The following is a 27546-nucleotide window of genomic DNA, read 5'->3' on the forward strand; positions in this document are numbered from 1 at the left end:
GACTCGTTATTACAAGCAAATGCTGCTGTTGTAAGAGAATGAATCTGAATGGCTTCTTAGGCTTTCACTCAAAGAAATAAATCTGTAAAATTACACAAAGTTATCCTGGTAGCTCGTTACTCTAATGCTCGTACTCTAAGTTTCTGCTAATTCACAGAAAATCTGTTTTGTTTTGTTTTTTAAACTTGCTGTAAAACAAAAATCATATCGAATTTTAAAAAACAAAACAAAAACAAACAAACCAGACAACAAGAGTTTTCTGATACTTAATGGTTTATCTGTAAGAAAACAAGAGTAATTAAGTGATTTGTCTGTTACCTAAGAGTCCGTGTCAGTAAGAATGATGAAAACTGAATCATTGACACCTCATACAGGTCTACAGATACAGACCTGTTGAAACCCACCTGGAGATTAATGATCGAAAGGTTATTAAGGAAAAAAAAAAAAAAAAAACACACACACAGAAGAAAACTCTGCAACTCTGTGGGTAGTGAGTAGAGATGGCACGATACCACTTTTTTATGTCCGATACCGATACCGATATCATAAATTTGGATATCTGCCGATACCGATATGAATCCGATATAGTGTTTTTTAATCAATAAAACTGTTTTTTTAATATCTTGCTGCATTTTGTATAAGTTCATACTCAAGTTTAAATAAACAACAACACTAAAGCTATTCTGTTATACCTGTGTGTAAAAAATACACTGCACCCAAAATATTTCATAGTTCAGCAACACTGATCAATCTAATAAACTTAAACCTACTCCATCCCTCCTATTCTGGTATTTTAAAGAGTACTTAGCAGAAATATTAAGCAGCCTAACTAATAGGGTTGCAAACTCCCAGCAAAAAAAAAAATAGGGAACCACCCCCCACCTCATGATGCTTAATCGATGTAATCAACTTTAATTTGATGCGGGATGAAAATAAATGCACAGAAATAAATTATTTTTCAAGAATAATTAAATAGATTCAACATCTTTCTTCAACAGAATTGCAGAATTCACAGATGGTACCTTCCCAAAGGAAAAAGTACTATAGCTTACTAGGGTATATTAGACTTAAGAGTTACTATATACAGTAATGGACTTCTATACATTTTACATCAGATTAAAATTTTGGGTGTAAGATTCAGATAATTATTTATTAAAAGCTAGACATTTTAAATGAGAATAAGAAAGAAAAGTATGTCTTTGTGCCCCCTTTTCCCTGTTCATGCCCTATCGGCCCCCCTGGCTAAACTTTGCTAGATCCGCCCCTGCACAGTTACCAGCCGTCAGCTACGTAGAAAAAGATCCTGGTCTAGAAAGTAATATTAAATAAATTCTAACAACAGCTTATCAAGCTTAAACGTGCTGCTGTTGTTCCGCCGCTGGTTTCCTCTTTCTGGTGCAAAGTGGGGCAAAAACAAAGAAGAGAGACGGACTCGCGACAGAAAAGCCGATCAGCTGATCGTTAAGCAGTTTCATGATTGAAGTAGCAGCAGGAGGGGGAGGGAGAGAGAGGCACTAGCTCCATATATCGGTTGTTAAGCTTAACATGGGAACGCTTTACAAACATTCAGAGATGAACTTACACACTTGCTTTACTTCTCTCTGGGATAACTTCCTCGGAGATGAAATGCTGGTTTGGTAGCGAGGCTACAAATACACACAGCCGCTCTATCACGTGAGGCACACTGCTCCGACGTGCTACGGTTATGAGCCGAGTTACGCCGTGTCGCAAGTTTTGTGAGATGCTTTTTTGATATTTAATGGATCGGATTACATTTTTTATTTTTCGCCGATATCCGATCCAGTAATTTAGGTCAGTATCGGACCGATACCGATATGTAATATCGGATCGGTCCATCTCTAGTAGTGAGTGGCTGCTATAGGTCAGTGACCCCCCTGTAACACCATCTATTTGTTGAATAGTTGCCCGCTGTCACTAGCTACAATTGGTTGCACTGAAAATCCTCCTCACGATCGCATCCATCTCCTGCAGACCGCTGCAGACGTCCATGGTTATCATGCAAGATCCCGGCTTGTCTGCAAACACTCAACAGCTACTCGCTAAGCTGTTGTGAAACCTGAAAAAGTGCCTTCACAGCACAAGTGGGAGCGTTTGAAGCACTTTTACTTTATAGGTGAACATTTGTATTACACCTTATCAGGTTTTACTGAACATTCTGGTTATTTTATGAACCAAATTTTATCTTAATGCCACAGTAATGAACGGAGATGCTCTTAGATAAATGGGAGGGAGCAGAGTAATCCAGCCATATATGTGGTTGAAGTTTCCCTTCACGTGTTGCCTCAGATCTTTGGTTTCCTGCCACTTCCGTGTTCCTTGTGGGTTTGCCGGAATTTCAGATACAGATGTGGAGCGGATGTTTGTCCAGTCAGACATGCTCAGTTTCAGATCTTACCTGGTGATAAACTGCCAAATAAAATGCACGACCAACTATTCAACCCACACATGACATGCGGTTATTTACTGCTTACAACATTCAAATGGAGGTTAATACAAAGGGGCAGCAACACTGTAACAGACAAGAGGCAATTACAGGAAAACAGACACACAAACGCACACAGAGATGGATGAGAGAGAAATGTCCTGACCTTCCCACAACCTTCCTGCCTCCTTCCACACCGACACTAATTACCACTGAGATGCTAAAATGACCTAATGCACAAAACCACTCCAAAAACAGAAATAAAACAAACTGTCCAACTCAATCTGCAGAGCTCTACACATGAAAGCAGATTTATTGGAGAGTTTCACATGCAGACCGAGCCAGTCGTGTTCAGTGTGGTGCATGTGTTCAGTAAAGAAAAATCTAACATGTGGTTTCATTTAGTCGTAACAATGTGACTGACTGCAAATGGGTCGAGCTCCTTTATTCCACTGCTGTGTGCGAGACAGAGATGTAAACGGACAAAAGAGACAAAATGAAAAATGGAAAAACAACAACAAAAAAGACACACGCACAACAAATGGGGCTTTGTCCTGAGAGCCAGTTCTATTTTAGTCGCACTTTTCAGCTGCTAAAATACTCGGATTTGACCCGTTCTGCTTCTCCTTATTTCCTCCTGTATTTATTCTGTTACGACAATGTATGCTCATATTAAAAAGCTTTAAATAATGAGCTCAGAGTATATGCAAGTAATCCCTGTGAGTCAAAAGCTAATATTCCCCTCCCCCCTATGAAGACTTCCTCTCTACAGCTTTGATCATCACCAAATTGCCCAGAGCTTGTTGCATGGAGGACGCCAACTTGTCCGCAAACTCTTGCCAACTACTTTCCACGGGGGAGTCAAACTTAAAAAGTGTGACTTGACAAATCGAAAACAGAGACCGTCTGCCCTCAAAGCAAAGGTTATGCGCCTAACTGCTACAACCCACCAGCTCTTCAAGCTTACAGTTTGTCAGGGCCAGCCAATCACAAAAATTCCTCTTACAAGGGAACAAACTAAAAGATCTTTTTTCACACAACGATGAGGGACTTTAAGTTAACACCTAAACAACAAATAAATAACCTTTAGTTGTTATTAATCGTGCACAGTTTTAGTTGTTTTGCTGCTCAAAATAAATTACAGTTGACGTGAAGTTAGGTCCTGCTGAATTTAATGTTACTATATATATGATACTACGTACTAACACCATATACCTACGGTTGGACTTCTGAGTCTCCCCCTACTGGCCATTAGAAAGAATGCATGTTTCCATGGCTTCACTTCTTAAGCTACATCCATGTTGTTCACGGTTTAACGAACATATTGGCAAAATGAACATATATTTTAGAATTTTGTTTGTGTTTTTTTAAAAAGTATTTTAATATACTTATTTCTGACTTAAACTCCTTTAAGAGGCGCTTTTTAAAAAACAGTTTGTGAGCTTTAATGCAAATGTTTCCAGGAAGAATCAAATAAATCCAAGGAGAGAAGGAAAGGAAAGTGAGACTGATGCCAAGAACAGAAAAGAAAAAGAGCAAGGCACGGAGCCAAGTCATGCAGGGTCAAAAGCACAGGAAATGAAGTACATGAATGAACACACACAGACACACACACACACAGACACACACACGTGACCCTGATGCCTTCAGCATGACTCAGAAACCGAGAACAAGGTTTCTGCAAGTAATCAGGCTCTGAGCTCACCCCTCCAGAAGCTTGGAAGAAGCTCCAGGAGAAGTTCATAATGAGAGCATTAGATGACAGACAAGCCTGCACAACAATTTAGGGAAAGAGTTGAAGTTAAAGATGATGCTTTACCTTAACAGCCTGTGTCACCGATTCCTAACTGAAGACATATTCACATTTCTCTGATCAGATGAAGTCAAAGCACAGATTATTAACAGATCTCCTGGCCAACAGGGGGCAGATGTGGGACATTCACTGTAATTTAGCTCTGCTTTGGTCTTCACTGAAATATCTTTAGGACTCAAAAACATAACAGTTTTCTTTTGCCTTTTTTGTAGCAATGCAACCTCAAACTCCCCCAGCAGGCGCAAATATAACACAGGCGATATATAAAGGATGGATGTTACTACAGTGTTTTGTAGCCAGAAGTTACCATATTTGGACATGCAACAGGTCCCATTAAAATGCTCCAAAAGGCACCAAGAGCCATCCACAGAGGGCCAAACCATTTTTATAACAGGCTGTAAACACATTTATCTCACCTGTAGTTAGACTTTTAAACAAGGGAGTCTATGGGACTGACTCACGTTTGGAGCCAGCCTGAAGTGGACATTAAGATTCCTGCAGTGGCTTCATTTCTCAGCCCTAGTGGACGTCACACAATATTTAAGCACAGAATTAGATCATTTAGATGATGATGATGGGAGCTGGAAGGTGAGAGGGTAGTCTTACTAAGTTAATTATCTAATACTGTTGGAGAACTGAATGAACCACCAACGAACTACTAATGGAGTTTACTTGGCATCCAGTGGTAGGATGTGAGAAAAATATATGACATTAAAGGAAACTGTAGGGTTACCCAGTTAGCAGTAATTTTGTTTTCATAAGAAAATACAGGAGAAACTGGATAAATCATAATAATCCTGAACTTGATTCATTCTTAAAAAGAAAAGAAAAGAAAAAACCCCCCCACATAATTTCACAGAGCTCTGTCCACACTGGGAAGAGCTCACCTTAAATAACCGACAGGCACCGGGATATTGGAAACAGGGGCTTCGGCAGTAGAGAGCATCTCTTAAAATTATACAGCAGTCCCAGTTTTCAGGCCTTTTGGCCTCCGTTTCGGAAATGAATCCGGTGCCTTTGATTAGGAGCTGGTAGTGGGCAGCATGGCTAATCAGATTTTCAGGTATCCACCACTGCGGCAGATGTAAACAGGCTCCTTTTGCTTAAAGCAGAGAGAAGTCTCACAGCTGCATAATCGTTTTGTATTCACAACACAGGTCATGAACTCTGCAGCAGACTACCTGGCAGAGAAAGGGACAGACAAACAAAATGTGGAAGGTGGGTGTTGGAAGTGTTTGGTCTGAACAAAGTGGGTGATCCACAGTGAAAAAGAGAAAGGTTAAGAAGAGGCCAGAAAGCCAGGAAAACTCAAGAGAGCTGAACAGATGCTCACCCAGCAGGTTAAACGTGGGACCACACAGACACACACAATCACAAAGCCACATCTTACAGCTGTAGCAACTCCGCTAAACTGCGTTAAACCTTTATTCAAGGGTAACGCTGCGTCAGAGCCACTGGAAAGCACTGACAGCCTCTGATTAGTGTGTATGTTTTCTCCCCACTTCCTGCCCTCCTGCAGCTAAATGGGAATCATTCGACAAACATTACTGTAGTCTTCTAGGGGGAAGGAGCTGTTGACCTTTATTTGGCTCAGAAAATGCCTGTCCTGTTACCCTGTTAACATCGATTCAACCTGGTTAGACTCGAAGAATCAGGCTGTACTTCAGGGGTAGATTAAAAAAAGAAAAATCAAGTTAAACAGAAATGCAGGAGAAACACAGCTCAAGGACTAAGCAGCCGAAATCCACGCTAGTGAATCTGCGAATGTCAGTATTGCTATGCTAACATGCTGGTTATTAGCGGGTATAATTCACAATCTTAATGTGATCCCCATGTAACACTTCAGAAAAAGACAGAGGGGGCACCTAAGTCAGCAGGGACTCGTCTTCTGTTTACCATAAATGCGATGCGCAAAAACTCATGCTAATCATTCCAAATGTTGTTGAGATATTTCACTAGAATACAGAAATTTGTTTGAGGGACAGATGAGGAACAGCCAGCCAAAGAAAGTTTGAACACACAATTTGAATAAATAGGCAGAACTCAAGCAAAGACTGTATATAAAAGATGGATGCTGCCCAGTTCGTGCCCATTCTTCTTATTTACAGACGCCACCTTCATTATTAGAGTCAGAAAAATATATTTGCAGAATAGATACAAAAATGGCATTAGCAGTAGAATGTATGTTTCAGATGTCTAGTTTAATGGGAGACATGCTGGCAGATAGCTAACCAAACAGGCTCTCTTTAACTTTTGAGTCTTAATAAAACACATTAGTTTGCATCAGGCTGGAATCGGGTTTATTTCTGCTGAAAAGTAAAGCGTTTTAACATGGGAGTGTATGGGGACTGACTTGCTTTTAGAGTCAGCCTCAAGTGGACACTAGAGGAACTGCAGTTTTTGGTCACCAATCTTACAGTCCGTTTACTAACTTGGTTTTCACTCCATGTAGTTTATGTGACCACATGGACCTGAGAAGGATGGAAACACGAGAAAACAAGCCACAAGTTTACCTATGATTTTTATTTTCCACACTACCGGGCGTAATTTTACCTGACAAAGTCCTAACAAAGTCAAGTAAAGGTCTGCCAAATCCAAAGGACAGAAGAAAAATGAACAGTGAAAGTAAAATGAAAAAACAAAGAACTTGCTGATTCAATTTAAAATGTGCATGCTTCATCTGTAATCAGCATTGTGTGTGTGTTCATCATGATTACCATCACTGCATGAACAGTGGCATGGTGATTGCATGATAAGGACAACAAATAGTGCTTCCACTTACTAAGCAGGAGACTCGCAGCTTTTCATACTAATTCATGCAAAAAACACACACAGAAGGCTGGAAGCTAAACATGAAGATAAGATTTACACAGAGAAATGAAGTCAAAGCAAAGCGATCCAGGCGTGAGGGAAAGTTTTGGAGTTACACACTCAGATGTTGAAAAAGACAAAATAGTGGAGGAAAGGACAGCGGTTTGAGGTTTCCTTTGGTGGAGACTAGAGGTCAAACTGCAGCCATGGGAACACACATCCACACATCCTTCAGCTCCAGCCACACTGCATTCAGGAGACAACTGTGTGTGCAACCTCCACCACCTGCCTTTCCACATGTGTTAGAAGAGGTGAAAAAACATAACACTTCAGACCGCATGAGAGCGGGCCGCCTCCCACCCTAACCCACAGTCTCATGGCACCATGCAGGCCTGAAGCAGGAGTAAGCGCTTGTGTCTTTCACACCGTGTTTTATGTCTGATTATCACACACACACACACACACACACACACACACACACACACACACACACACACACACACACACACACACACACGCGCGCGCGCACACACATGCGTGCACACACACACGCCTCAGCTAACAGCCAGCAGTTTCAATGAGATGCCAAAGGAGCTTGCAGACAGAGGCTCGGGGTGAGATCGCACTGATAGATCAACATGCACGCTGCTGCTACACACAAAATGCAGCTCCGTCCTCACTTTGACTGTTTCGAAGAGTTTGTGGGATAAAAGCTACAATTGTTAAGTTGTTAATACAAATTATTAGTGTGCAGCCATTATTACACATAATAAACTGCTAACAAACTATGAGGACGTTGTGAAGGCGATTAAAGACAGCTGACATCTGTCCATCTATGGGCACTAGTAAAGGTAAAGTGAGGGTGAATCATTCATCCACACAGGAGATACAGAGCTGACTGCATGTAGCAATAGTACATAAATGCAAATTGAGGTCTGTAGAAGAGCGCCAAGTAGTAAGTAGACTAGAGTTTAGGGAAATGTGTCCACTGTGTTTAGCAAAATAGGCAAATGTCCATTGTTTTGTAAACAGTAAACGCGCCCTCTTTTATACAACCCCTTTTCTGCTCTTATCGACCACTTGGAGCGCTTTTCTCCAACCACAATCCCACAGCACTTTATTCTACAGCGACTTAAAGTGGATCCATTTGGCTTGTTTTCGGAGTGTAACAGTGCAGTTAGTTTCCCCACTTCGAAATAATCTTTATTTATCTCACACTGGGAATTTTTGCAGCTTCTCACTTCACACTGTCTGAAACACTGTTTTAGCTCCTCCACCCATCCCTTCAAGCCGGTGGTTGTCAAACTTTTCCTGCCACACGACAGTCATTACCAACAAAAAGCATTCAAAACCAGTTTGCAGTATTTGCATAGACTTGTCTCCATGCAAACTACAGCCGAATGCAGCAATCTGCCTGAGCAAACGGCAATCACAGGGACGTTTTTAGTGCAGCACGTTCTGTGTGTGACCTAACAGCCAGCAACCTCCAGCAAACCCCTCACCAACCAATGAGGTATGGCTGGGTATCAATTTTGGTATTTTTAGAGTACCAACCAAATTACATCTGCACTAAAAAGCAGCGATTCACACTAAAATCAGTCAGCGCCACATTTCAGTATCTGAGCTTTGCCAGTGTTGCTCTTGCTAACAGCTGCAGGCACATACTGACCGTTCAAGCTAAACACACTGAAAACTTCAGACTAGGTAAAGCTCTTTTACACTTTGGTATGAAAGTTAATGTAACTCATCCTCAAAGATACCTTTAGGTAACGTCAACTTATCAAATTTTACAACCGCTTACCTATCTCACACTCGCGCGCACACACACACACACACACACTTTCAGGGCCGTTTCCTTCTCCCACACTGCTTGACACTCGACTCGACACGCCCTGTGTGGGAGCAGCTTTCAGAAGAGGACGCGTGGTTTTAATTACAGCCCACACAGGAAGACCCTCTCACCTCTAAAATACTCAGAGCACCAGAAGTCTGTTGACCTGAATTGCTTCACTTGCATTTATAAGAACAGTTCTCACACATGTTGTTTGCACATTTGACACAAAATAGAACCGGGCTGCATTCTCAAGTATCAGATGTTTGTGGGTTTCTCATTACGAGTCACAGATTTAAACATCGATACATGGTTTCAGTTAGATAGTGAGATAGACTAAAGTAAAACATGGTAAAGTCCCACAGCCAGAGACCCCATAGCACCACCCTCAACTAAAAAAAATCCCCAGTGGAGTGATGAAAACTGAAAGTGCAACACATACCAACAGGATTAGTGATTAAAACACATCTTATGAGGAAAAGCTCCTATGAAGAGCTTTATTCATCAGCCATTTTTAACTGATTTTATTCTTTTTCTTGGATGAATTTGTTGTTTGGGTTATGAAATGGTCCCAGCGCAGCATCTTCAATTTCACAGCAGATGAAGAAAAATACAAAAGCTTCACCTTTGAGAGTATTTGTTTAAATACCTGCCTATATACACACGTTTCTGTGCACAGACAAAACAAGCTCTATTCTCTGCAGATATGACACTAAAGCCACACAGAGAGGGAGTCTTGACCGATTTATGCAAACTCTACAATATTTACTTTGGATTTGGATAAATGGGAATTTCTTTTAGCAATTCAGTTGAATAGATTAATCACTTTTATGCATTTAATGAGGATTTCTTTTCAACTTTCTCCAAGATGGAGATTATATTGCTGGTATCATTTGTCCATTGGTCAAAAAAAAAAGAAAGAAAAAAAAAAAAAGTACCTAGGCATTTTTATTAAACTTGGTGGAGAGGTGGCGCGTGAGTAATGGAAGAAGAATCTTGATGTCAGTTTATGCTTTACTCCATATCATTTTGCAATTTGGTCTAGCCCATTTGAGCTCCACCCTTCAACTTCCTTCTGATTGGCTGCCATTACAAGCATAAAACATTAGCAGCAGGTGGGTGGGGCTTGCTGGTCAGCACTGTGGTGTCTGAAATGAGCGTTTAAGGACATCCGCACCCAGTGACATCATACAGAGACTAGAGTTCAGAGCGACAGTCTAAAAAAAAAAAAAGAGAGTTGAGACAAGAAAAGGAATTTAAATATTTTGTTTTGCATCACAGAAAATGTTTAAAAGTAGCAACTTATTCCATCAGCAAGCAAAAATCTAAATTTAAAAATCCTCATAGAAAAGAAGCCTAACTTATGTATAGATAAATTACAGTATTTAAATCTTTTAGAGAACTCACAAAAACATCAGTAGCATGGACTGAACTAAAAAACTGGATCCTACATTTCCCAGAGTGCAATGCAACAGCCACGTAATGCTCACTTTACGGTAACCTCATACATCCAGTTTGTACTGCAGGAGTACGGTTACAGCCAGAGACACAGCTTCTCTGAAACGAGTGGAGGGATACCACATAAACCGCTGGTAAAGAATAACTCAGAACTAACTTGGTAATAACTCAGCGTACCTGTAACGGACCTGAAGTAAACCGCTGTAAAGAGAGAGTAAAGAGGACTGTAAAAAGTTTCAGAGCTCTGCTTTTATCATCTTAACCCATCTGAACAAACAGAAAGCAGTCAAGGACAACACACACACACCTGCTACTCTTTGTACAACAAACACAACCTTCAGCCTTCAAGCTTCAACCTGGAAGCATGTTACACAAAGGCACTGTAACCCAAAGGCAACACAAATACACACACACACACGTAATCACCCTCTAAATGCTGTCCCATGTGACCTGACCTCACCTGACCTGACAGCAGTAACAACCATAAACTACTGCCAGATATTCCTGCAACTAACTCTCATTTATTATTTTTCTAAAAAAATAAAAGAAATCATTTAAACATCTTCATTATTTTTCATCTAAATCTAAAATCTAGAAAATGGGGCTTTGGCTCACAGACATTATTCTTACTTTGCTGTTTGAAACATTGGTCAAGTTTAATGTCTTCTTTCTTCTGCTGCTCCCTTCAGGGGTCGGCACAGCGGATCATCTGCCTTCATCTCACCCTCCCCTGGCATCCTCCTCTGTCACACCAACCCTCTCTTCTTCATCTCTCGTACACGGTCTGTTGCTTTGGATGTTGGTCAAGTTTAATTTAAGTGCCCAGTATTATAACAACATATGACAGAAAATAAGGAAAAGCAGAGCAGAATCCAATTAATTCATCAAAGACTTGTTTTGGCACCAAATTATCTTTGCTCACCATTTCATCAGGTTCTGGTTATCTGAATCTCAACTGAGGACGAACATGTGGCTCAGTCATCGATAAATTAACTCCTATCATATTTCCTGTATGCCGGATGCTCCTTTTATCTACATTTCTTTTGGAGACAAAACAAAGCAGACGCACTGCAGTGATGCAACATCAACGTAAGCAGCGGTAATTCCCAGCTCATAATGATTTTATACAAAGTATTCCCGTCCTCTGGCTGATGCCCGCGGCATGTAGGTTTTTGTTAAATTTGGTAGCTGATTGCATTAGATGCAGGGACTTTGCTGTGGCTTAGAGATCTGATTCTCTTTTAAATGGGAAGCATGGTCTAAAGATTGTTTTTTCTAAATAGACACCGGTCATGTTTTGATACGGATAACCTTGGAGATTAGTTTTTAGCACGTTTCGGGCCTTAAAAGACCTTCTCAGTGGATTTGTACAATAAACCCAGTAACTCCACATAGTTCAGACATCAATACGCTATCAGAATCAGTTGCTCAACATGGGTGCTGCATTAAAACGAAACATGCCCATGCTGGTTTCCATTAAAGCGCCTTAATTTGAGTTTTAATGGTGTTAAAGTCTCCGAATGATTTGTGAATGAGGAGGAAATGGGGCAGAGGTGAGCAGCGAGTGAGAGACAAGGAAAAGGCAAGAAGAGGAGGAGACGGCGCTGCTGCTTCATAATCGGATCAAGCAGAGGCCGTGAATGGAAACAGCGTTGGATGACCGTCACAGTCTCCACGCAGAAGCAAAAGCAAAACCAGGAGCAACACACCAGCAACATCACGGCTCCGTCTGTGTCTACACAGGATGTTCATCCTGATGCTGAGCTGCGAGGAGGCGGCGCTCACAGAGGAGAAACAGGCTGAAGCGACAACTTGTTAGCCTACTGTAAAGAAGACCAGCTTCTCAACAGGTGTAAATAAAGTGGTCAGTGATCATCACAACATCTGAAGGCAGCAAAGGTAGTCTAGGTAGCAGCTGAACCTCCTCCAGGCGATGTCAGGTAAAGGCCCGGCAGCCCTATAGAAACTAAACGAGGAAGCAATCCTATAGGAACAGACTAAACTGAATAATAGTTAAAGATTTATAACAGATGTGGAAGTGTAGACACACAAAGGTCAGAAGGAAGCTTTTAGCTTCATGGAGGAAAAATTCAAGAACTATGACAAGAAATACAGTAAATGAAGCAATCAGACGTCAGACGCTGTGCAAGCGCTAAAGATTTACTTTACATTTGACTCCAAAGTCCAGTTTGCCTAATCTAAGTGATCACTGTGCAGTGTGCACAGTTCAACAGCTATCTCTGTGTAAGTCACTGTCCAAAGCCAAAAAAAAGAAAAGGAAAAAATTAACCATTTTCAGTATCACCCAAGTACCTTACAGGCTGCCTGGTAATCAGGGCCCAACCAACTACTGGATGACCCTGTCTGCCCCCAAAATAATAAAAATAATTGCATTAAAAAACCAAGGTTCAAATTGTTTACAAAGATCAAAATAAATCTGATTTCTGCCTCAGTCAAACGGCCCAAGAATAAGCTTTATAAAAGCAGATTTTCATGGTGGAGCTGCTGTAATGGACTGCATTAGACTGCGCAGGTGCTCCCAATAAAGTGGTCGCCGAGCACATGTGTCCTCCATGAAAATTAGCCCGAGGATAGAGGCTTGTTTTACAAGCAAATCTATAATTACTAAGAGTTACAAACACAGGTGTGTTTTGGTGGGTTAAGAACTGAATTTTAATGTTCCACCGTTTAAAAATTTAAACCTTTTGCCAAACAGAAGAGCTAAGACACAAGACTGAACACAGAAGATCATAAATCTCGTTCAACTTCTCATGAAAGAAGAAGGAGAAAAAGCAAAACTACTCAACACCAAAAAGAAAGACTTTGAAGTGCATCCATCTTTCTAGTATAATGAACCTCCTGCTCCTCCTGTAATAGGCCCGCACAATAGACGTTAGCAACTAGAATAGCAAGTAATTAAAGGCATTGTATGAAATTAAATGGAGATAAAGAAATGCTGGCTGGAATCATTAGACTGAGGGGCATTGTAGCTCTCCTCCCTCAGTCCTTTTTTTTGTCTTTTCATGTTTTCTATTCTTTACCAAGCAGGCGGCAGCCCTTTATTCATTTAATCATTACTCTGTCTGCTCTGAGTGTGACGCCTCACATCTCCGAGCACGCTGACTGACGTGACCCTGAATTAACAGAGAGAGACATAGACAGCCAGCAATACCCAGGTCGCTAAATGGCCCTCCACGCTTCCCACTCTTCATTCCGCAGGCAAATATCTATCATCATAAACTGCCGTGTGTGAGACAGAGATACAGAGTATGTGTGTACGTGTAAGCAGTCATGATGATGAAGTTAAAGGGCAGCTGGGGTGAAATAAATGGCGCCCGATGGCGCAGCGGCCTTCGTGCACGGCACTCCTGGGAGTTCTGCAAAAGCGCGATGCTGACAAAACAGACTTACAAATTGTTCAATCAACGAGACAATGCGATCTGACTTGATGGGATCCATTTTCCCTCTCCATCTCCCTCCCTCGCTCTCTCGGGGCTCCCCCTTCCTGGGTTTTTGTAATGTGGAGGACAGAATGGAGAAACAACGGGAACAATTTGCCAAATGTGTGTGTCGCACACAAAGCTCCCCTTGTGCCATTTGGGTTTCTTCTCCACGAGAAATTGCCTGGAACGTGTACGTACTTTGCAGTATTGAAATTTCCTTGAGAAACACTCAGATAAATCAAGTCTCATCGTCGCTAAGTGTCCACAAACACAGACGTTTGAAATACTTTTACCGGCGACTGTCAGTCCAACTAAAGCATAGCTATAGAGCAGTAACATGGTCAGACAGTGGGATCGTTCAGATAAACACTGGACAAAAGGAAGCTTTGATAAGACTTCCTGTGAATAGGTGAGCAGAAACACAGCTAATAAAAGCAATCGATGAAGAACATCTTTAAGCTTCTAGGTGAACAAAAACGAGGAGAATGTATGCCATCATAACCAGAACATAAAAATAAAACAGGTTTCTAGCTTTCTACAAAGATATACTCACTACTCATAACAGTTCATTCATTATTATAAGGTCACACTCTCTACTTTTAAGTTTAGACTTAAAACTTTCCTTTTTGATAAAGCCGTTAGTTATGCCTGGATCAGGTGACCCTGAATCCTCCCTTGGTTACACTGCAATAAGTCTAGGCTGCCGGGGCATTCCCTTGGTGCTTCTTCTACCCTGTGTTTGGACACCACTCTGCATCTAATCATAAGTTATTATTATTCTTTGCCTCTCTTCCATAATGTGTCTTCGTCCCGTCTTCCTCCCCTCACCTCCCTTTCTTCCTGTTAAAAGGAGTTTTTCTTTCTCGCCGTTGCCAAGTGCTTATTCACAGGGGCTCATTAAATTGTTGGAATTTGTCTCTGTTATTGTAAGATCTCTCCTTTACTTTATAAAACACCTTGAAGCGACTGTTGTTGTGGTTTGGTGCTATATAACTCAATGCAACAGAGAGACTGTCATTGTTTCTGTATACAGCTCTTCGCTCACTCAACACACAGATTATTAGAGGGCTATTTGTAGAGTTCAAATCTTAATGACCATAAAATTGTCAGACAGCTAAACCAGCGAAAACAAAAAGATGAAGATGACTCCAAACCTCATATGTAACACTAATTTAAACTTGTCAAGCCAAGCATCAATAAAACCCATTTTCCTCACCTGGCAGGATGAGCATAGAAACAGACTTCTGTCTTCCGTTGAGGATCAACAATGCTTCAGATGAAACTTAGTTTGACACGTTTCCTCTTGAGCTCACAAATGAATTTATCACTGGAGGAACTGTCAAAATGATTGAGCGACACAGTAATTGTTTGCTGCAGCTCCACTTTGCAGTTCACACCCGTTCGTAGCACGAGCTGGCACTGGGGGCAGCAAGGGTTCATGTACAGTTCAAGACATTCAATTAACACACGCTCGGTTCTCTTGTATTCTTTTGAGAGGCTGTCATGTTTCGCTTCTAAAAGGCAGACGCCATTCAATGTGAACTGAACCTTGAGAAACACGATGTCAGCACTTACTGTGGTTCTGAAGTTAGCACCCATGTACCAGCACAATATGATAGTGGTACATAAGATAGTTAATGCAAATGACCTGAAGGCAACCATACCCGTCCAGTGTGATTATCTGCAGAAATGCAGACCAGTATTATTTTTTGACGCCAAAGACGAGGAAGAATAATTTCAAATCAAACAGCCGACCAGCTCATCAGTGTTCTCCAGCTTCTAAACCATAATGTCATCAATAAAATGTTGAATTTTCAATGATGGAAAACCAAAACTTTAGAAGAAGATATGGAAGAGCAACTTATAGAAAACCAAATGCCAATAAGCAAACTGGCTCGCAAAAAGCATCAAGGTTAAGCAGGCTAAATACTAGTGCTGTGCAATACTGCGAGTTTTGGTATTGATCCAGTACCAAGTAAATACAGGGCCAGTACTGCAGATACTAATACTGATAGTTTTGACAGTGCATGTTTGAGCACAGTTCAGTGAGCTGCAAACTGCACTAGCATTGAAGCAATGACAATGACCCTTGCTGAACAGCCACTGCATGCACTGGAATCAAAGGATGGCAGCTAGTGGCGGTTATCGTTTCTAGACTGTCATCATATAGCGGTGCTTTATTTATTCATTTATTTTTAAATGAGTCTTATACTGCTAATGGCTTTAAACTGCAGCACGAGCTGACCTGTACAAGTCGTGCATGTGTAAACGCTTTAAACATTTACACATGCACGGCCACAGAGAACAAGAGGACTAGAGCGCAGGTCGGTAATCAGTCAGGCTGGCTTCTTAAATCACCGCTCTCCACTCGGAGGCTCCCTGACAACAGCAGCATAATGAGACCGGCACATTAACAGCTGGACAAACAAAACACAGCAAAGCACGTCCGCATGCACGCCAGCCACAATCAGTGGCTCCAGACACACAATCCAAGAGGCAGGCTTGTTTTAGCCTCCACGAGAGCATTTCAGGGCTTAAAATGCACTCAGAACAACCGCTCCGCAGTTAGAAAGTTGATCATTTAGCATCATTTTCTGCGATCGAATCAATTTAGGCCCGTTTTCCCCACACCTGCCTGGTAGAGGTGTTTACAGAAATCAAAAATGATTCTGCTTAGAAGTGCTTCTAAAACCATAAGAGGACATGAAAGGAACTGAAGACCGGGAAGTTATCCATTTACGGACTCATTATTTTATCAGAGATGCACATGCTCAAAGCACGATATAAATTCACATTCACATAAATAAATAAATGTCTGTTTCACAACTGCTGAATTATGATGAGAGGCTCTACCTTTTTCCTATTGTGAACACCTAGCAACAGACGGCTGCATCCCTCATAGAAAACCTGCCTCAGAGCAAAAAAAAAAAGTCAACTTTTTGATGTTTCTGGAAGCAGAAGGATTTCTTAAATACACTGACAAGACTAAAAAATATTCAGAGATGAAAAGAGGGAAAGACGAACAGAGAGCACGCAGCTCTTTATCTTTAAGCCTGCTACAGTTTGCTGTTGTTTATTACCAACAGGCTGCATGACTGAGCGCGCTCATTATAATGTAAAGGAAGTGTGAGACAAACGGAGCAGCGATGAGCATATATCAAAGGTGTCGGCATAGTGCTGGTGGTGCGGGTGGTGCAGGCGGTTGGAAATAAGACGAGGAATCTCATGGATGATCGCTTTAAGAGGCTCCGCATGAAAACAGCTATACGTTTTAAATAAAGTGTAGTCTCCGAGTGGAGGATCAGAAACACCGGAAAAAAAGTCTAGAAAGACTTTTCACCAGTAAGCACAGACTGAAAACAAAAGATGGTCACTGTGACATCACCCGCCGGTTTGAGACCTCCTGTTCCCAAGCGTCAAATTTAGCACCATGAACATCATTATCTTGGTTTTGTGTAAACAGGCCATATTTGGATGGAGTTCTATTCATCAGCTGACACTAGCAAGCCTCATTAACAAGATGCATGCAGCGTGTCAGATAAATGCATCAAAAATGCTTGAAAAGGCACCAAACCCCACAAACACAGGACAGGCCCAGCTCAACTCCCAGCATACAGGCAATAATGCATAGTCAACATTCACAACTCTAATAAGGCACAACTTCAAATGTTAGAGTTTAAATGTCTGAGCTGTAAAAGATCTACTGCCCATGCATCTCTCGCTCACTTGTTAAATTAGCTAAAGAGATCGAAACTTTTTTTTTTGTAGTGGGTTGTAAACATGTTTATTTCTGCTGGACATTTTAACATAGCAGGCTATGGGGACAGACTCACTTTTGGAGCCCGCCCAAGTTCCCCCACATTGTATTGGAGGAAATACAATGTGTGGCACTTGGCTCATTGATTAATCATTGACTGATTGATTAATCATTTGATTCTTAGCGACTAATAAATGTCAGAAAAAATGTGTGGGGAAAAAAGCATTTTCCAGAAGACAAAGTGATTCACTGATTATTTTTAATGCTTACTGAAAATTATTGAGCTCAAGTGAATTAATTCCACCTTTTTCCAAGTCTAAACCTTTTGTCATGTTAATATTATTGGAATAAACATCCTTGCTAGAACTGCAACTAATTAAACGCTGAGCAACCCACTGGCTGACGGCCTAGACCCTCATTCCACCTCTATTTTTTTTTTTTTTTTAAAATCCCTAACACTTCCTGTTCATCTCTAAATAAATACAAGAAGAATCCTCATTTCTGAGTATAGACTGCTCTAATAAAGCATGCAGTATGAATGCATTACCCTCCACTGTCTGAAACCTCACAAGCATTTCTAAGTGTTTAGTAACATTTCAGAAACTTTAGAGACAGAAGGCTACGTTACTGCACAGAAACAGGACTGGTTGCAGATCTGCAGCTACATTTCATTTCATTGTTTTAAAATAAGGAACTTTTTAAAATATTTCATAGAATGGCACAAGTCGAGTTCAACCCATGACATACCAGGAAGGACGATGTTGTGAGGTGATCAAAGGCCAAAAGCAACATACTAGACAAGTGAACAAAGAAAAGTCTAGCAGAACAACAAAGCTGAAACTATTACCTATTACCATGAGTCATCCAACAGGTTTACTTCCTGTGAAGTTATGCACACACACATACACTTGCTTAGCCTCGACTAGCCAATCAGAGGAGGGCTGAATGTCAACTTGACCTGCTGTTAGTGCAAGTGGGAGGGGGAGGTGTGTTAGTTTGTCCATGTTTTGGGTTATTTTTTATCTGACTTTTCATCTTTGTTGTCTTTATTCCCATTTCTAATGCTGTTATTGTAAAACCTTTACATTCCCCACGATTCTTTATGGCAAATATTCAAACTCAACAACAATCTGCTAGGCTCCGGGGCACATGCGTGCTTAGGTTGGCTACAAATTTGACTGTGACCTCCACTGTTAGCGCCCAAGGTCAAAGGTGACCTTAAAAATGTTTTTTAAAGAAACAATATCAAGTAATATATCATGCGAAAGGGCGTAAAGAGAGCTTTACAAAAAAACATTAATTTTTAAATATGACACCCTATGACATCACAATGACATCATAACAGGCAGATCTCAACATGATGGAATAAAAACAGCGTGAAATATGAACGTTTTGGTCTAGCCTTGCGCCCATACTGCCCCGTCTTATTTCTCCAAATATTTTTTGAAAGGATTTCCGTGCCCAGCGCTCATCTCGCCGTCTGAAAGCTGTTATATAAACTATGTTTCTTTATCTAGGAGCCATTAACTGCTAAACAACAACAACTGATCAGGAATTGGAAAACAATATCTTCTGCCAAGGGTTTACACACACACACACACACACTTGTACATTGCTAAAAAGTATGTGAATGCTGTCTGGCCTCTGACCTTTGCCACTCTCTCCCTGTGATAAATGACTGCAGCACAGAGAAAGCATGTCTCAGTCTCCCGTTGCTCTCTCTGCCAAGTTGTGAAACATAATTTTGGTCCATGCTTTGAATTTAAGAGAGCGGAGACACTTTTTTGTGTTTCAACAGCAGCTACTGCCGCTCAGCGCTGAAAACAACCACGGACAGGCTGACAGGCTAGAAAATGCATTAAAAAAGAAAAAACCCAAAACTGAAGATGTCTAGAAAGCTTTCAGAAAGTTTTACGCAAATATGAAAAAGACGTTGCACAAGAAGCCAACAAATACTACAAGTTTCTATTCGCAGAATCACTCAACACATGCTGCAGAACGTCCGGGCAGCGCCCAGCAGACAATCAGCACAGGAATCACTGCATCCATCTGTTAGAGACAGTTTGATCTCCAACATTTTGTTCAATTTCACAGCTTATAAATACAGATTAAAACCAGCCTCTGCCATTTTCTGCAACTACAGAAACAGTGAGTTCCACACACGGCTGTAAGAACCCAAAGCAAACCTGAAACAGGATGTTCGCCTGGATTTAAAAAGTAATTTCATCCAACAGTCGCTCTTCGCAAAGCTAAACTTTAACACACTTTTCACTGCATATTAGTTACATTTAGATTATCACATCAGCGTGTTTTTGGACAGTATGGTTATAATAATCAGGAGATTTATTGATTGATTTATTAATAAAAAAATAAAAATCTATACAAACATCCAGGGTTCAATATAAAGGATTGATTAACCAGCTTGCCTCCATCAATCGATTCAGCTCTGAAGCAAACTGTGTGAAATTATTAATTACTCATTGTTTCTTCAGTCAGTGTTTTCACAATAAAATACCAATAAATCACCTTTTTGGAAGATTTTAAAAATGAAAAAACTATCTTTTAAGCTGCCGCATCCACAGACCTCATTAAGAAGAAGCTCAAATGAAAGCTGCCTGCATGCAGATTAAACTGCTGGTTGTTCACATTTGGCAGATTTCTTGTAAACCTTGCTGCAGGCTCACAACAACCTCTCTCTTCAAGCAGTGATACCTGCAGCGGTGAGTCTACAGAGGTGCACAGGATTTACTATTAATTTTAAAGCTTTACTTACCAATTATCTTTTCTGATACAGATTTACAACAAGAATATGTTCTTGAAGATTAAGCTAGCAGTACATGATGTAATTAAATTGACCTTTTTGGTGGCCACTAAAAGTAGACAAGTGGCCAAGCTACACACTGTTGAACACTGATGGGTGATACGCAAGTCAATGCACATTTTCAAAAGCAATAAGTTGTCCTGTATTCAATAATTACTTAAAATTGCTCATACACAGTACTTGCGTTCAATTTGGAGGCGTTTCATAGAGCTTAATTAACAAACTGGCAGACCAATATTCATCACAAACACGAAAAATGATTATTTCCTATACTCCCAGGACTGTATGCAGCACATGCAGCAGAGTAGCATCACAGCTTAGCAGACAGTGGCACGGTCACAGGTGCAGTTACTGTAAGTACTTTACATTTTAAATATAACACACTGTATATATACGTAGATACTACTAATGGAAAGTTGTACTTTAAACCTCCTCGAGTGTCCTGTGTTGGTCTAACGCTTAAACTGTCCAAATTCTTACTTTGATTTTAACCACAAACCATAAAACAGCCTATGGAGTACGATGCACTGCTGCTAATTAAATTACACAGGCTTGTGCAAAATGCGACACAGCCTGTGACTCATGCAAAGGTTGTAACTTTTTCATACCATACACATAAATCATAAGAAATTGGGGACTTAACAATTTAGTGCTTCAAAAGTGATTATTTTACATAATAATTACTTTTACAGAGTAGCTGTGTATTTCATTGTAGCGCTGTATTGTTGTAAATTCTTCCTCTCGATTAAATAATTGTTTTTTATGTTTTTAGAACAAATTCTTCTATTTTTTTTAAACCACAACTTGCTAATAATCATCACTTTTGGTTTGAAAGCAGAAGTAGAAATTAAACACACCGACACTATCGGCTTGTGCTTCAATCTAGCACAGAGATCCAAGTACAGCCTACTCTCATTGTGTACTGTATATAAGCAGTAGCATAACTTCCTGTTTAAGCAGAGCATTGAATGTGGTGCTGTTACTCAACCACCAAATTGCATTCCACTTAAACAGGTTTCTTACAGTCAAGCGGTGGAAGTGCAAAGGTGACGCTAATGTATAGCTAAGCCCTCAGACTGACTACGCTTCTGATGGATGAGAGCTTTACAAACATAAAAACACACTACTTGTTCAGTTGGTTACACAGTGCAGGGTGGGGCCAGAGCTGCTCTTTTTAATACACAAACACATGAGAGACAAAAAATCAAGCTCTTAGCAGAGGTGAGAGCAGCAGCAGGTTCAGGATATGAAAAAAAAAAAAAAAAAATTAAAGAAGAAGCCGAGCTGGAAGAACATCTCAAAGTGGATAGCCAACCTGCTTGTTAAGTGGAGACCTAACGATCCTGTTTCTGGGCCCAAACATCTGCTGCTGCTTTGGATGAGCCTCTTCTCTTTTTAAAAAACATGCTGCAATACTCTGTCTCTTTTTACTGAAAAGAAGCCCCTTAAAACTACTCAGTCACCATTTGCAGCATCGCCAGCTTTTTATTAGCACCATACGCGGCATGTCCTTAGGTTTTTAAAAACTCAGAGTATGTACTACAGTTCATGATTTCAGTGACTGCTGTGGATGGGTTCATCACAGATATTGCTTTGGCGGAGCTTTTGTTTTCAGAGTCTCTTTGAACATCACGGACCACAACATGGACTTTTCAGGAGAACAGTTTAACTCCCATCCTGTATCTTCCCTCTGCTAATGTGCGTTTATTAGCCTAACCATAGCCATAGCCTGAACTTAGTAACCAGGTAACACGTCCTTTTGTCAACTTCTTCAAAGTTTTCCAACCTAGTTTAAATCCAAACTTATAGCAGTGCTGTACATTTTTATATTTTTTCTTAAATTACTTTGAGATGTCTAGTAGCAAGCTTTTTTTATTACTGCCAACTCCTCTAAACCTTAGAAATCCCCTTTTTCATGAGTATTAATTTAAATATCTTGTAGGGCATTCATATTAATCATTTCTGTCACTGAAAGAATTTGGAGTCTTTAATTTTCTGCACCACGTCAGTGTTTGTTTGGTTTGTTAAGTGAAAAAGTGTTTGGGCCTGGAAATGGCTAACGGCATCAAACTTACATAATAGATATCACCACACTGGAAAAATACCAGCAGCTATCAATGATAATTCATCTTTTTCCTTTGTTCCATGTCATAGCTTGTTTAGTCAGCTCTGGCATTTTCCATAAGATGTTAAATCAACCAATAATTGAATGAGGAGTTGGGAAACTGCCTGAGCAAGCTAGCTTGCTACCGTAGCTTATTGTGTAGAAACCTTACTCTTTTGTTTGAATCCAAACAACAATGTTAAGTGAATCTGGATGGTATAAAACAGTTAATTAGCTATACTTGATTCCTCACTTTCAGACTACCTGTCTCCGAGAGACTTTGACAATATCCCTTTTTTTGTTACAGATCATTCACTAGGTCTACAAATGGCATTTACAATGTAATAAATAATTTGAAATGAACAGTTTATGAATTAGTGAGTGTTTGAGGTACATTTTGTTTCATTTTAGACAAGGTCTAGAGACAGTCCTGTGAAAAACCAAACACACCACATGATTAATTTGACAATAACATGATAGCTTTATTTTGTGAGGAATTGTAGCTCATCCTATCTTACAAAATTGCTTTAATTCATTGAGATTTGCAGGCATTCAGTTACACACAGCTCTGAAGTATTATCCACAGCATTTCAATCAGGTTGAATTATGAACCGTTTTAGATTTGCTGCTGTGCTTGGGGATCATTTTCCTGTTGCATGACCCAGTTTGGCCCAAGCTTTAGCTCTGGACAGATGGCCTCACTTTTGACTCCAGAATACTTTTGTATACTGAGGAATTCATGGTTGACTCTGTGACTACAGGGAACCCAAATCATCACCCCTCCACCTCCATGCTTGACAGTTGGTATGTGGTGTTGTGCATTATGTCCAAATATCGCCACTGTGGTCTCATCTGTCCAAAGAACCTTGTTCCAGAAGTTTTGTAGTTGGTTCAGATGCAATTTTGCAAACCTAAGGTGCGCTGCCATGTTCCTTTTCCTTTCCAAACAAGCCATACTTGTTCAGTCTTTTTCTAACTGTCATAAAATTCAACATTTAAAATGCTAACTGAGGGCTGTGTATTCTGACACGGAGCTCTTGGGTATTTTGCAATTTCTGTCAACCTTGCAATCTGACCTTGACAAACCTGAATGCTCCAGACCAGGAAGTTACCAAAGCTTCCACTTTTATAGAGTTGGCCAGACTAATTGATGTTAAGTTAATCATGATTAGCAGCAACTGGTTGCCATTTACCTCATTAATTCCTATACAAGGGCTGAGGGTGTACTTTGGTTTTTTTACCGAGAGTGTAGCCATCTCCCACACATTTCCACTCTGAGCTAACCGCGCAGTAATATCACAATTACAAACTAAGCATGTGGCTAAAAGGTGCATAAGTGCACTTCCCAAACACATCAAACTACTCCTTTAAATTGTGTTGTTCTTTAAAACCAGCAAAAGGCGAAGGGTGCCAAATTTAACAACTTAAACCATCAGCGCAGCCCACATCATTTCCTGTTTCATCTGGGTTTTTTGGGTTTTTTTTGTAACTGTACAAATAGTGTATATTACTTACTGCCAGTTGTGATTTGGCCGAGCCTTCAGACCAGGGTAAAGCCTCTTTAAGCAAATAGAAAAGAGAAAGGTAATCTCAAGGATCCAAAAGCTCTGTCGCCAAATGCAAAATGTCTCTAGAAGTTACCCAAAAACACACAGTTAACCTGCTGACCTTCCAAAATGTTAAATGTCATAGTAATAAATGAAAAAAGGAGGTATTGCCCTTTTATTTTCCTTTCTCTTGGTTCTCCATTTCTACGTCACCGAACTGAAAGTCAGCCGTCCTGCTGAATCAACCCAGTGAGCAGCCAGTGAAATTCCCTTTACCTGCACTGTCTCCATCTAAGGCTATTTCAATGTAAAGCTCAGCTGACGAGTCACTTCACTAAACAGAAGACAGTGTTTGTGTTGTGTTGTCCGTAGCATTGTGTGCAGACGAGTTACAACTGCCTATTAAATAGTCTGGCTTCTAGGAAAACATTTGAAAAAAGGGATTTACTGAAGAGCTTATTCGGACTAACACGGTGCTTTTGAACCATCGATTGCTTTAAGAACACATTAGAGATGCTATTTCATTGAGAACATTGCTTGAACAAGCGCCAGCAACGACTGTTAGGAGACATTTCCATCACTCATTCTGACACAGTAAGCACAACCCGGTAATTGGCTGCAAATTTCATGTTAAAAAAAAAGAAGAAAAAAAAAACCGTATGAGTTATAAAGTTTCTGGACACATCTGATCGACTCCCGCTCGTTCAAACTTCCCACCAGTGGCTGCAGTAGCTCAAACATGACAATGAACTGCTCAAGCAGCCTTGAAACTGCACGCTCGGCTGATTGGAGTGTCCTGTTAGCCCTAATAACATCAAACAACCTGAATCTAAACAGAGCTGTGTCGCTGCAGCTATAATAGTTTTATGGCTCCAGAGCCTAAGGTGCAGTGTGGAGGCTATTCTAATCCATTAACTCACACCATGGGCAATTACCTCCCCATCATGTACAGCAGTTCTCTGAAGCAGATGGCCAGCAGCACACTTTCCAAGATTCATAGTTCCTCGCATGAGATGGGGGCCAATGTGTTTTAATGACCTTTGGAGCCAAAGATTTGACTAAGTACAACCATTATCTGGCTGCTGTTGTAATGGTTTAGGCACTTATGATCAATACTGCCTTCAAAAAACATCTGCTTCTACCACATTACATGAACTGCAATATTAGGGATATCTAACTGATGTTGAGTTACAGCTCAGAGTCTTTTATAAAGGCCCTCTCCTTGAGATTGGTATGGAATTAATGGGCAGAATCAATAAAAGATAATGGGTTCCTACAGCTGTTGTAAATTCCAATATGTGGAGTTGACACTGGAGGAAGTCGGTCTGGAATACATTATTGTCACCGACTCAACAGGATCAGCCCACTGGCTGAGGCTCCAGATGTTCTGAGTATTGATGGGTCCCAGCACATTCCGCTGTCTCCCATATGCCAGACTTCGTTTAGGAACCTTTAAAATAAATGTATCCTAACCCATCTGCAGTATGCAAGACTCTTACATCCTGCAGGCAATCATTACAGCCGAGACTCTATGTCGGCTGGACACTTTTAAAACTTTGATAACTTTAAGTTTTACACGGATGAAATCATGGCCACAAGTCCACAAGTTGTTTTTTTCTAAAGAAAACGCAGTGATTGGAATATGGCTTGAATGCCGAATATCAACCATCTTCATGCTAAGTGTAAAGCACCACTTAATCACAAGGGTGATCGTTCAAATCGCTAACCAACAATGTTTATTTTTAAAGCTGAAATTTTGTAAGCGGAGTTTGGTGTAGCCTTCTCAAAACAGGGCATCGACCGAAATTCACGCGTTGATGAGGAATCACGAGTGCTCTGGAGATCTTTAAAATCCTCTTTAAAGGATTTTCTGCTGTGAGAGGCTTTGGGAGACTGCGCTTGAGGACGAACAATAGTTTTGTTTCTGCGTTAAGTATTCATTAAAGGTGCGGTTAAAAAGTAACAAGCAGGCAGCCAAAACGCCGCTCTACGTACCTCTGGATCCGCCGCCGGCGTCCCTCTGCGACACACTGCCGACAATATTCCCCAATGAAATCAAAAGTTAGCTGATAAAACTAGTCCTGCGTGTCCCCGGTCCTTCAAAAAGTTCCCCAAATTACATCCTGGTGTTGGGAAGAGGGAGGAAAAGAGTGCCGACCGGACCGGAGCGCAGCGCACGTCTGCTCGAGCCGCTGCGGGGAAGTTTAGTTTAACAACATTCCCACGGCAAACAAGTGGACACGCTGCTTCTTGGTGCTTTACACGCCCAGGAACTGCACGCCCGGCTCAGGTGTGATTCACGACTAAGCCAACACGCACTCAGACACGCGCGCACGCTCACACACGTATACTTCCAGCTTTTAAAGGAAGGACGCGTGCTTTCCCTATCCAGAGCCGACGCGAGCTGCACACATCCGGCAGGATCTACTGCCACGAGCTCCGCTGGAAACGGCGCGAGATGCAACAAAACTGAGGAATATCAGCGTGAAGGCTTTCCCTTCTCCTCCTCCTCCTCCTAACACTAACCCCCAATGCCTGTTGGCGTATATACTCCGTCAGGTTTGCAACACCAAACACAAAAAGCATACACAGCTTCCTTTCAAAATAAAAGCTTATAGAAGCCTTAACCTCAAAAATCTTATGTGCAAGAGTTTCCTTGGTCAGGATAGATTGGAGATGAGTCAAGTGCACAAAAAGAAGTGTGAAAAACAAGCTTCAAAGCTGAGGAAACTTACATCACAGTAAGTCATTGTAAAACAAGGGCAGTAACAATGAGGGAAAATATCTGGTCACTTAATCATCATCAGAATACTTTATTGATCCCTAGGGGAAATTTTGGTTACAGTGCTCCAGTATAAACAAACAGTAACAAAGACAGACAATACACTAAGTAAGAATAGCACAATATATACATACATGTATATACATAAAAGTCACTTATTAATAAATAGCTGAAAAAGGAAGAACATGTGCAAAAAGGGTGTAGCTGTTGCAGTAAACAGTGTGTTAAGTGGATGAGTTGTACAGAGAGATGGCCACAGACAGGAATGATTTCCTGTGTCGTTCAGTGGTGCTTTTCGGTAATCTCAGTCTCTCACTGAACGTGCTCCTGTGACTGACCAGCATGTCATGGAGTGGGTGGGAGGTGTTATCCAATATTGTCTTTATCTTGGGCAACATCCGCCTCTCCGACACCACCTTAAGGGAGTCCAGCTCCATTCACACAACATTACTGGCCTTACGGATCAGTTTATCGAGTCTGTTGGCATCTGCGACCCTCAGCCTGCTCCCCCAGCATGCAACAGCATAGAGAATCGCACTGGCCACAACGGACTCATAGAAAATCCTGAGCATTTTCTGGCAGATGTTGAAGGACCTCAGTCTCCTCAAAAAATAGAGACGACTCTGGCCCTTCCTGTAAAGTGCTGTGGTGTTTTTAGCCCAGTCCAGTTTATTGTCAATGTGTACTCCAAGGTATTTATAGTAAATATTGTTCGTCCTCAAGATTTTATGGTAAT

At 40.9% G+C, this 27546-nt stretch overlaps 1 protein-coding gene across 1 annotated transcript in view; it reads right to left on the minus strand.

Moving 5' to 3' along the window:
- Positions 1 to 26534, minus strand: part of plxnb2a.1 (plexin b2a, tandem duplicate 1) — a 220988-nt gene extending 194454 nt beyond the window's left edge. Inside the window, exon 1 of the mRNA XM_039601149.1 lies at positions 26024 to 26534. The gene's annotated coding sequence lies outside the window, so the exon portion shown is untranslated. The remainder of the gene's footprint in view (positions 1 to 26023) is intronic.
- Positions 26535 to 27546: the final 1012 nt, after the last annotated feature.

The sequence above is a fragment of the Oreochromis aureus genome, linkage group 17 (assembly GCF_013358895.1).
Source record: "Oreochromis aureus strain Israel breed Guangdong linkage group 17, ZZ_aureus, whole genome shotgun sequence".
NCBI classification, from domain to species: Eukaryota; Metazoa; Chordata; class Actinopteri; order Cichliformes; family Cichlidae; genus Oreochromis; species Oreochromis aureus.